The 12,718-nt window shown below is 36.7% G+C and overlaps 1 protein-coding gene and 1 pseudogene across 9 annotated transcripts in view; one reads left to right on the top strand and one right to left on the bottom strand.

Annotated features, from left to right (window-relative positions):
* The window catches only part of HECW2 (HECT, C2 and WW domain containing E3 ubiquitin protein ligase 2), a 349,247-nt gene that overhangs the window by 260,423 nt on the left and 76,106 nt on the right, over nt 1–12,718 (top strand). The window lies entirely within an intron of this gene.
* LOC112840819 (peroxiredoxin-1 pseudogene) lies at nt 2,637–3,547 on the bottom strand (annotated as a pseudogene).

Below are 12,718 nucleotides of genomic sequence, written 5' to 3' on the forward strand. Positions count from 1 at the left end.
CTTTCTTTCTTTCTTTCTTTCTTTCATCTTTTCTTTCTTTTCTTTCTTTTCTTTCTCTTCTTTTTCTTTCTTCCTTCCTTCCTTCCTTCCTCCCTCCCTTCCTCCCTCCCTCCCTCCCCCCTCTCTCCCTCCCTCCCCCCTCCCTCACTTCCTTCCTTCCTTCCTTCCTTCCTTCCTTCCTTCCTTCCTTCCTTCCTTCCTTCCTCTCTCTCTTTCTTTCTTTCTCTCTTTCTCTCTGTTTCTCTCACTTTCTCTCTCTCTTCCTATTGTTAATTTGATGGATTTGAGAAAATTATGCTGTAGTGGGGTCAGGATTTCTGGATCATTTACATCTGATCTGAATTTTGTGAACCTCACTTTTCTCTGAAGTGAGGATTAGTAACCTGTCCTTTCCAGCTCCTGGGGCTGTGGTTAGCATCAACTTAAATAATGGTGGCATTACAAATGGAAGAAAACAATTAAGATTATAATGATCAGTCATTGATTTAATATTCCTTGACATATGGTATAGAAGATAAAAGCTGTACAATTACAAACCTCTAGAGATTTAGTTTGGAGAAAACAAAGATATGGAATATATAAATACATACAAAATAAAATGAACAGTTTTAATTTATTTATTTTTAGCCAGGAGTGCTGCTCACCTGGTTATTGCTACCCACCTCGCCAAAAAATCTTGATTTGGTTAGGTTAAAGCAGAGGTCTATATGGTACAATAACTAAGAGTATCATCAATTTAGAATTTTATGAAAATGATAAAGATTTGTTGTTAATGGCCACATTCTTACTCTAATAGGAAATGTACAATGGCTTTATAAAAGATATACTGTAGGATTAATCAGTGTCCCATTCCTGCTTTAACATACTGCTGATCTCCTTTCACCATGGTGGTCCAACAGAATGGTTTCTTCAAAGTGGGGTTCCTTTTGCTATTGTTCTTTGTTGTCCATGTTGTTCATGACACTGAAGGGTTGTCTGCCCTCAGGTGTTTGCTTCTGCCTTAAAACTGTATAACAACCCAGAGCGATCTGTTTTTCTACCATGGTTATTGCGGTCATTCTGGTAGATTTGTTCTCTTGCTGGATCAGCCACCTTTACTCTGGTGGTTACATTCTCCATCAGCCATGGTCATGAAAGTAAGGTTTAAAAACATCCTCAGCAAGATAAGTAACTTTCTCCTTAGAACTAGAACTAAAATCAGATCCCTTTGCACAAAATCACGCATTTCCTGTGTAAAGCCTCTAGACATTCCTCCCCCAGACTGCTTACCCCTAATGCTTCTCATTTGGACTATAAAAGAATGTATGGTGTGCCTGGTATAGCACCTGCAATGATCCAGTACAGGATGACCTATTTCTTGCATGGGATACCTGGAAAGTTTTCATAGCAAAGGTAGGATTACAACAGAACCTTGAATGATGAGTAGGATTTTGATAAAAAGAGATTACAGAGAAGAGAAAATAGGGGATGGGGAGGAAAAACACCCAATGTAAAGTCATGTAGACAGGAAAACACCAGATAGGTGTGTTTGATTCCTATGAAGAAGTAAAGGGCAAATTTTAAGAGACTCTATATAAGCTATGTTTTCTGTGTGTGTATGTGTGTGTGTGTGTGTGTGTGTGTGTGTGTGATACACACACAAGAACTAATGGTGTAAGTTCTAATCCAAAACCTGGCAGGCTCGAGACCCAAGAACAGCCTATGTTTCAGTCTGAGTCTGAAAGCCAGGAAAACACCAGTATCCCAATTCAGTTAGGCAGACGGGTTTACCTCTTCTCAGCCTTTTTGGTCTATGGAGCTCTTCAGTTGATTGGGTGAGGCCCACCCACATTAGGGAGGACAATCTGCGTAACTCTGTCTGTTGACTCAAATGTTAATCTCACCCAGAAACACACTTACAGATACACCCATAATGTCTGGCCAAATGTCTGAGCACCTGGTGGCCCAGTAAAATTAACATATAAAATGAACCATCACAGACTCATGTCATTGGAGTATTATCAGTAGAATCTCTATTGCAGAGGGTTAAGGATAACAGAGAAAATGATGCAAAATGGCATGGATAATGAGAAAAATACTATAAATCTTCTTATTTCTTAAGTTCACACAATGAGCTTATCACTTGGTTTAATTTTTTAGAAAAGAATGTTAGTTTGTGGCCCCTCTTCCAGATATTCAATATGGAATAACTTTTTTTCCCCCTTGCCTCTTTGTTTTGTACTCTAAAACAGTATAACACGAAGTGTTTTTCCTAGATCATTCTACATGGCCTAAATTGATATACTAAGAAACTTGGAACTTTAAAAGTATCATAAACTTCATTTTTTTTAAAGATTTTATTTATTTATTGAGAGAGAAAGAGAGAGAGAGAAAGCATGAGCGGGGAGAGAAAGCATCAGAGGGAGAAGCAGATTCCCTGCTGAGCCGGGAGCCCGATGCGGGACTCGATCCTGGGACTCCGGGATTATGACCTGAGCTGAAGGCAGTTGCTTAACCAACTGAGCCACCCAGGCACCCATAAACTTCATTTTTTAAAATAGAAAAATGCTAATCATCTTTTTATTTAAAGTGAAATGTCTTTTCTCATAGTTTCTTGTAGTTTTTCTTTTTTTATTTCTTTTTTTTTTTTCTTCTCGGTTCAAGTTTAATAGAAACAAAAGACAGAACGTGATGCCCTGCTACTGTACATACAGTTGGCCTGCCCCATAACAGCTCAGGCCCTTCTCTCCAGAAAAGAAAGGCTGGCCTCCCCAACCCCTGCAGAAAAGGCCTGTCCTGTCCCCATACCACATCTGCACAGTCTAAAGTCTTATGTTCTAAGCATGACAATAATACAAGAGAGATTTTGTTTTCATGGCCACCCACTGCAGCCCAGCCCTAAAACGACCCGGCGCTCACTTCTGCTTAGAGAAATATTCTTTGCTCTTCTGGACATCAGGCTTGATGGTATCACTGCCAGGCTTCCAGCCAGCTGGGCACACTTCCCCATGCTTGTCAGTAAACTGGAAGGCCTGAACCAGTCGCAGAGTCTCATCCACAGAGTGGCCTACAGGAAGGTCATTTACCGTGATCTGCCTAAGGATACCTTTATCGTCAATGATAAAGAGGCCCCTGAAGGAGATGCCTTCATCAGCCTTTAAGACTCCATAGTCCTGAGCAATGGTGCGCTTGGGGTCTGATACCAAGGGAATGTTCTGGGGCCCAGTCCTCCTTGTTTCTTGGGTGTGTTGATCCATGCCAGGTGACAGAAATGAGAATCCACAGAAGCACCAATCACTTGACAGTTGAGTTTCTTAAATTCTTCTGCCCTGTCACTGAAAGCAATGATCTCCGTGGGACACACAAAGGTGAAGTCAAGAGGGTAAAAGAAGAACACAATGTATTTTCCTTTGTAGTCAGATAGGCTGAGATCTTTGAACTGGCCATCTGGCATAACAGCCGTGGCTATGAAGTTGGGGGCAGGATGCCCAATTTTGGCATTTCCCGAAGACATCTTGCTATCAGCGGCTCTGAGAGCAAAAAGGCCGAAAACAAGGCAGGAAGAAGACGCCTCTTGTAGTTTTTCTTACAAAAATCATATGCTCTATCTCCTAGCTAAATTGACATCCATTTCTGTATCCAAACACAGTAACCCCAGAGTTTTGTGACTTTGAATGTCAGATTGGGGGTTTGAGTAGCAGAATGGTCCAAATACCCAACTTAGATGACCATGGCAAGTAGCAGTTATGGTTATGAGGATAGATTTTGAGAAGAGAACAAATATTTGTACAGTGAAAGTTTCCACAGTCTGAGCCTACTAAAGGATTCTCATTTTACCAGACTGTAATAACCAATGTGGCTGCAGAGGTTGACCCAGTGATGACATAGATTTTGGTTGTATCCCACATGAAGCTGATAGCCACAACTTATTGCGTCAGGTTCATCTCAATGAGTACAATGCAACTTAGTATTTGGAAGTCTCAAGTGAATCCCTAAAATATCTTAGGATAAGCTCTACACTTTGAAAAACACACTTTTTGTTAGTTTGATGACTACATTTGTTATTTTTGTGGCACATCTCTTTAATTGCTTTGAAACAATACCTCTTTGTAGTGGCTACCTGGTTTAATAACCTGAAGTTATACAGCAGTCCAGGTGGAGATGGAATTTAGTTCTAAACTTGTAAATAGCATGTGGATTTTAAATGATCTCTTGCTGATTTTTTAACGGGGTAAAAGGGTGTTAGATTAAGCATTAACTCACATAAATACACATAGAACACAACAGGAAAGAATACTTCTGGGACAGTGTACCTTTTTGAAAGAGAGAAGAGAGCAGAGATTGGTTTTGTGAGTGTATTTCTGAGTAAAATGCTAGACTCATGGAATCTTGAAGGAACTATCCAAGTATGGAGATGGCCTTTGCCTTTTAGTTTTAAACAGTTGTCTTCACGATCTGTACTGGATCTTTTTTATGCAATATAATATGCTATTTTAAAATTTCATGGCAGTGACTTTCTGCTGTACCGAAAATGGGCTGATTTGGATAACTCTATCCTCAGTCTTCTCTAGTGATGTGTTTTGGTAAATGTTTAAAACCCGGCTCTCCGGGGGAAGTGTGGAAGAAGGCTGATTTGTAACATTTGCCATTTTCCACGGGGTAGATTCCCCCACCATAGCCCATTTCAGGCTGCCAGCATATTCCCTTAAAATCTCACTACATCAAAAACTAATGATGTAATGTATGGTGATTAACATAACATAAAAAAAAATCTCACAATCAGCTGTCATGAAATGGTACATGCCATCCCCAGCATATCACTTGCTCTCCTATTATATTTCTAACACCTAAATACCACCACTCCCAACACATAAAATATGCTTGTGCTAACATTTTATATTTAAAGTGTTGGGAATATTGGACTTATCCACATCTGCTAACTGACCAGCTGTTTCCAGAACTCTAGCTTGAGCACCACAGATTCCTGTTTTGTCTCCTCGCAGCTTTAAGTCTCTGATCGTAGCAGTTTAACAAAATAACCTGCTTTAACTTTTGTGTGACTAATACAGATGTTACGGAATGTTTGGGATCAGTCCCTCCAGATGAACCAAGTGGTGGAAAACAGTAGCATGACTATTTTTACTTATAATAAACTGTATCATTCAGCCTTTTCATTTCTGCTATTGCTAAGTGTTCTGTTGGGATATAATATAAAGAAAATAATAACACATTTATTCCTAATAATTGGAGAAATACTAGGGAGGGAGCCAGGAGCTGAGAAGTGATTTATATTTTGGAATGGGTAGACTGTGTAAGTAAATACATTCTTTATAAAAATTAAAGTAGTTTACAATTAACTTTTTTTAAGCATTTCTAAGACTTTGTAGAGAAGCCAGAAGTAAGAACAGATTCAATATACAGTGCTTCTAACCTATAAATTGTTGTTCTTTTGTTTCCATACCTCTCCCTTTCTTTTAAATTGAAGTATAATTGACATACAGCATTATGTTAGCTTCAGGTATACAACATAATGATTCACATTTGTATACATTACAAAATGATCACCACAATAAGTGTAGTTACCATCTGTCACCATACAAAGTTACATTTTTTTGTGATGAGAACTTTTAAGATTTATTTTCTTAGCAACTGTCAAATCTGCAATACAACATTATTGTCTGTAGTCATCATGCTATACATTGTATCCCATGACACATATTTTGTAACTAGAAGTTTGTATCTCTTGATCTCCTTCACCCATTTTACACCCGCCATCCCTGCTCTAGCAACCACTAATCTATTCTCTGTTATCTATAAGTTTTGTTTTGTTTGTTTTTTATTCCATGTATAAGTGAACTCATACAGTATTTGTCTTTCTCTGTCTGACTTATTTCACTTAGCATAATACTTCCAAGGTCTGTTCATGTTGCCACAAACGGCAGGATTTCATTCTTTTCTTCTGGCTGAATAGTATTCCATTGTATATCTATATACCACATCTTCTTTGTGCGTTCGTCCACCAGTGGACAGGTAGGTTGTTTCCATATTTGACTATTGTAAATAATGGTACAATAATCATGGGGATGCATATATCTTTTTGAATTAGTGTTTTCATTTTCTTTTGATAGATAATCAGAAAAGGAACTGCTAGATCTTATGGTACTTCTATTTTTTAATTTTTTGAGGAAACTTCATATTGTTGTCCACAATGGCCATACCAATTTACATTCCCACTAACAGTGCACAAGTCTTCCAGTTTTCTCCACATCCTCGCTGACACTTGTTATTTCTTGTCTTTTTTGATACTAGCCATTCTGACTGGTATGAAGTGATATCACATTATGGTTTTGATTTGTATTTCCCTGATGATGAGTGATGTTGAGTATCTTTTCATGTACCTGTTGGCTGTCTGATGTCTTCTTTGGAAAAAAATGTCTATTCAGATCCTCTGCCCAGTTTTTAATCGATTGTTTTTGTTTTTGTTATTGAGCTGTATGAGTTCCTTATATATTTTGGATATTAACCTCTTACTGAACATGTGATTTGCAAATATGTTCTCCCATTCAGTAGGTTGCCTTTTTATCTTGTGGATGGTTTTCTTTGCTGTGCAGAAGCTTTTTAGTTTGATGTAGTCTCATTTGTTTATTTTTGCTTTTGTTGCCGTTACCTCTGAAATCAGATCCAAAAAAAATATTACCAAGAGTGATGTCAGGGAACTTACCAGTATGTGTTTTTCCACGAGTTCTGTGGTTTCTGATCTTACATTCAAGTCTTTAAGTTAATTTTTGTAAATAGTATAAGACAGTGGTCCAGTTTCATTCTTTTGCATGTGGTTGTCCCGTTTTCCTAACACCATTTATTGAAAAAACTATTCTTTCCCCATTGTATATTCTTGCCTCCTTTGTCACAAATTAATTGACCATATATGCTTTGGTTTATTTCTGGGCTCTCTATTCTATTCTATTGACCTATAAGTCTGTTTTTATGACAATACCATACTGTTTTGATCACTGTAGCTTTGTAATAGGTTTTGAAATTAGGGTGTGTGATTCATTCCAGCTTTGTTCTTTCTTAAGATTGCTTTGTTTTTTCGGGATCTTTTGTTGTTCCAGACTTTAGAATTGTTTGTTCCATTTCTGTGAAAAATGTCATTGGAATTTTGATAGGGATTGCATTGAATCTATAGATTGCTTTGGGTAGTATGGACATTTTTACAATATTAATTTTTCCAACCCATGAGCATGGAATATCTTTCCATTTATTTTGTGTCTTCTTCAATTTCTTTGATCTATGTCTTGTAATTTTCAGTGTATACATATTTCATCTCCTTGGTTAGATTTATTCCTAGGTATTTTATTCTTTTTGATGAAATTGTAAATGAGATTGTTTTCTTAATTTCTCTTTTTGATAGTTTGTTGTTAGTTTATAAAAATGCAACAGATTTTTATATATCGATTTTGTGCCCTGCAACTTTATGCAATCTGTTTATTAGTTCTAAAATTAGTGGAGTCTTGAGGAGTTTCTCTATATAAAATGATGTGATCATAAATAATGATAGTTTTACTTCTTCCTTTCCAGTTTGGATACTATTGTTTGGATTTTTTTTCCCTGCCTAATTTCTCTGGATACTGATGTTTGGATTTTTCTTCCTGCCTAATTATTCTGGCTAGGATTTCCAATACTAGGTATAAAATTCCAATACTAGGAATTAAAGTGATGAGAGTGGGCATCCTTGTCTTCTTCCTGATCTTAAGGGAAAAGTGTGGAGTATGATGTTAGCTGTCGGCTTGTCATATATGGCCTTTATTATGCTGAAGTTCATTCTATCTATACCCACTTTGTGGATAGTTTTTATCATAAATAGGTGTTGAATTTTGTCAAATACATTTTCTGCATCTATTGAGATGATCATATGATTTTTATTCTTCATTCTATTAATGTGGTGTATCACATTGATTTGCAGATTTTGAATCATTCTTGCATCCTTGGAATAAATCTCCCTCAATCATGGTATATAATTCTTTCGATGTATTGTTGTATTTAGTTTGCTAATATATTGTTGAAGATTTTTACATCTGGGTTCATCAGGAATATTGGTTTGTAACTTTCTTTTTTTCTGTGGTGTCTTTATCTGGTTTGGGTATTGGGTAATGCTGTCCTCACAAAATGAGTTTGGTAAGTGTTCCCTCCTTTTTATTTTTTGGATGAGTTTGAGAAGGATAGTATTAAATATTATTTGAATGTTTGGTAGAATTTACCAGTGAAGCCACCTGGTCTTAGACTTTTGTTTGTTGGAAGTTTTTTGATTATTGATTCAATGTCCTTACCAATAATCAGTCCAGTCCTATTTTCTATTTCTTCATGATTCAGTCTTGAAAGATTGTATATTTCTAGGAATTTATCCATTTCTTCTAGGTTTTCCTATTTGTTGGCATGTACTTATCTCTCATAATTCTTTTCTATTTCTTTGGTAGTAGTTGTGATTTCTTCTCTTTCATTTCTGATTTAATTTATTTGCACCCTTCCCTTTTTTTCTTAGTCTGTCTAGCTAACAGTTTGTCAATTTTGTTTATCTTTTCAAAGAACCAGCTCTTAGTTTCATTGATCTTTTCTGTTGTTTTTTTAGTCTCTATTTAATTGATGTCCTCCCTTATCTTTATTATTTCCTTCCTTCTATTAACTTTGGAGTTGGTTCTTTTTCTGGTTCTTTTAGATATATATATATATATATATATATATATATATATATATATATATATAGTTTATTTAAGTTTTTTCTTGTGTCTTAGGATAGGCCTGTATTGCTGTAAACTTCTCTCTTAGAACTGGTTTTGCTGCACCCATAGATTTTGGTATGTTGTATTTCTGTTTTCATTTGTCTAAAGACATTTTTTAATTTCTCCTTTGATTTTTTTCATTGACCCATTGGTTGTTCAGTATCATGTTGTTTAATCTCCACATATTTATGATTTTCCCATTTTTCTTGTAAGTGATATCCAGCTTCATACTATTGATGCTTGATATGATTTCAGTCTTCTTAAATCTATTGAAAATTGTTTTGTGGCCTAACATATGATCTCTCCTGGAGAATATTCCATGTGCACTTGAGAAGACTGTGTATTCTTCTACTTTGGGATAGAATGTTATATGTGTATCTATTACGGTCATCTTGTCTATTGTGTCATTTAAGACCAATGTTTCCTTATTGATTTTCTGTCTGGATGATCTACCGATTGATGTAAACCGGGGTATTAAAGTCTCCTAGTAGTATTGTATTGCTGTCAGTTTCTCCCTTTAGGTCTGTTAATATTTGCTTTAGGTACACCTATGTTGAGTGCATAAATATTTACAAATGTTATATCTTCTTGAATTGACCCCTCTATCATTATGTAAGGCCCATCTTTGTGTTTTATTACAATCTTTGATTTGAAGTCTGTTTTGTTCAATGTAAGTATAGCTACTTCAGCTTTCTTTTGGTTTCTGTTTGCATGAAACATCTTTTTCATCCCTTCACTTTCAGTCTGTGTGTGCCCTTATATCTAAGGTGAGTCCTTTATAGACAACGTATAGATAGGTCTTATATTTTTATCCATTCAGTTGTTCTCCGTCTTCGGATTGGAGAGTTTAGTCCATTTACATTTAAAGTAATTATTGATAGACATGTACTTACTGCCATTTTGTTTATTTTCTGGCTTTTTGTAGTTCCTTTCTGTTCATTCTTTCTTCTCTTCTTTCTTCCCCTGTGGTTTAAATGTTTTCTGTAGTGTAATGCTCAGATTCCTTTCTCATGATCTTTTGCATATCTACTATAGGTTTTTACTTTGTGGTTACAATAAGGCTCATATATAACAGTCTATATATATAATGCTGTATTTTATGTTGATAGCAAGTTAAGTTTGAATGCATTCTAAAACTGCATTTTTATACCACCACCCCCATTTTACATTTTTGTGTCACATTTTACGTCTTTTATGTATCTTTTAACTAATTATCATAGTTATAGTTGTTTTACTACTTTTGTCTTTTAACCTTTATACTTGCTTTATACGTGATTAATCTGCTTCCTTTACTATATATTTACTTTTACTAGTGAGATTTTTCTGTTGTATGTTTTGTTATTACTAATCAGGACCCTTTCTTTTGAGCTTGTAGAGCCAATTTATTGGTAATAAACTCCTTTAACTTTTGCTTGTCTGGAAAATTCTTTATCTTTCTTTCAATTCTGAATGATAAACTTGCCAGGTAGAGTATTCTTGGTTGGAAGTTTTTTCCTTTGAGCATTTTAAATACATCATATCTCTTCCTATTGACCTGCAAGGTTTCTCCTCAAAAATCTGCTGATTGTCTTATGGGGGTTCCCTTTTGTATAACAAGTTGTTTTTCTCTTGCTACTTTTAAGATTATCTATCTTTAACTTTTGACATTTAAATTATAATGTGTCTTAGTGTGGGTCTTTTGGGTTCATCTTGTTTGGCATTCTCTGGACTTCCTGGGTCTGGATGTCTGTTTCCTTCCCTGGGTTAGGGAAGTTTTCAGCCATTATTTCTTCAAATGGGTTTTCAGCCCCTTTATTTCTCTTTTCTCCTTCTGGTATCCCCTAAAATGCAAATGTTATTTTGCTTGATGCTGTCCCAAAGGTCCTTTAAACTATCTCCACTTTTAAAAATTCTGTTTTCTTTTTGCTGCTCTGTTTGAGTGAATCCCACTACCCTGTATTCTAAATCACGGATTCTTCTGCTTCATCTAGTCTGCTGTTGAACCCCTCCAATGTATTATCAGTTATTGTATTCAGCTATTGTTCAGTTATTGCATTCTTCAGCTCTGTGACTGCTCTTTGGTGTTTTCTTATTATTTTCTGGCTCTTTGTTGAAGTTTTCTCGATGTTCATCCATTTTCCTGAGTTCAGTGAGCAAATTTTGACCCTTACTTTGATCTCTTTGTCAGGTAAATTACTTATCTCCATTTCGTTAATGTGTTTTTCTGGAATTTTATCTTGTTCTTTCATTTGGAACATATAACTCTGTTTCTTCATTTTGCTTGACTCTTTGTTTCCATGTGTTAGGCAAAACAGCCATCTCTCCCAGTCTTGAAGGGGTGTCCCTATGTGGGCAATTTACCTTATCATTTAAACTTGCCCTAGTTCTTGATTATCTTTCAAGTTGCCTCTCCATTTGTTTCAGCTCCACGGGGTCCAGAAATGCTATCTCCCCTGGCCACCAGAGCCCAGTACTCAATGGCTATCCCCTGTGTGGGCTGCCCACACCCACTGGCTTTGGAGCATTGTGGGGGAAGCTGGGAAGGAGACAGGGCTGCAAAAGCAGTGAAAGGGGATGGGGTGCTCACCTGCTGCCTCTGGCCAGTAGCGGTAGCAGTGTGAGGGAATAAGGCAGGGTGGGGATGGAGGGTTGGCCCTAGCAAGTTAAAGTGAGAGTGCAGAAATGGCATCCATGAGTACCTCCATTCCTGGAGAGAGTCCCAACAAACTTTTGCCCTTTGGCAGATGCTTTGAGATTAATGAGTTTCTTCACATATGATCTAGGCTCTTTCCAAACTGCTATTTTTGTGCTGGATCCCAGGGCAAGTGAGTCTGCACACAGGCCCTTTAAGAGCAGAATCTCTGTTCTCTACAGCCCTATGGTTCCTCTGGATATAAGTCTTGGTGGTTTTCTAAGCCAGATGTTTTGGGAGCTTGTCTCTCCGGTCCCAAGGGTTGGGGTGCCTAATGTGAGGCAAAAACCCCTCACAGAGGAGTTCCATTGTGAGACCCCTCCCAGTGGTTGCCACACTGGGGATGGAAGTTTTGGCAAGATCTCTGCCTCTCCTACCCATCTCAATGACCCTTTTATCCTTTGTTGTGGAGCTGTTCAGCTAGTTCTCATGTTCTTTTCAGAGGGAATTGTTTCACATGTAGCTATAGATTTGTTGTGCCTGTGGGAGGAAGTGAGTTCAGGATCTTCCTGTGCCACCATCTGGAACTGCCTGCTTTTTCCATAGCTCTTTAGAAGAAGATAGAAGAGCTGATCTTCTTTGTGTGGCATAGTTACAAGTGCTCGTTTTATTCTGTTTACATGGTCTTTTAATATGGATTCCTGGTTTGGCAGAATGTTAACTGGAAACAATTTCAAACTTCTGTAACTTAGATTTGTTGAGCCTGAGGTTGGTATTTCTTCACAAATACTGATGGCTTTTTCTTTTTTTTTTTAAATAATAGAAGCTTAAAAAAATAAAAAGAAAGAATTGTGTAAAGAGAGAAGCGTATTTTGTTTGGCCTCACTAAAATATCACTTGGCTCCAACTAGCCCATATTTCCTGACTCGACCATGCCCTGAAGCAATGAAAGGGAAGAAGTTTTTCAAATGAGATCTGAGTTTGTGTATTTGCATTCCTTTCAGTTTTTGACTGTGTTGTTAGTCTTAGTTGGTCCAGCACTGTGAAGCTTGGGTCAGTTTCCTTAATAAAACTTAACAGTAGGGAATCTATGTTGTTCAAAATTTGCTTTGCTATGGCTAATCTGAAAAAGACCCATTTTTTGATACAGCTGTTTTTTTCATAGAGTCTACATTCTCAACATGCTATTTACCCACACAGAATTTATTAATACATGTTAAATGCTTCCATAAATAAAGGCAGACTATTCAAGATGGTGACAGAAAAAAAATGACCCAAATTAAAAAAAAAAAAAAAGTACTAGGTCAACTGTGTTACTGGCTTAAACTACTTAGGATATCCTGTGGGAAAA

The sequence above is a fragment of the Callorhinus ursinus genome, unplaced genomic scaffold (assembly GCF_003265705.2).
Source record: "Callorhinus ursinus isolate GAN/ISIS: 27379988/994484 unplaced genomic scaffold, GSC_fseal_2.0 scaffold2, whole genome shotgun sequence".
Lineage (NCBI taxonomy): Eukaryota > Metazoa > Chordata > Mammalia > Carnivora > Otariidae > Callorhinus > Callorhinus ursinus.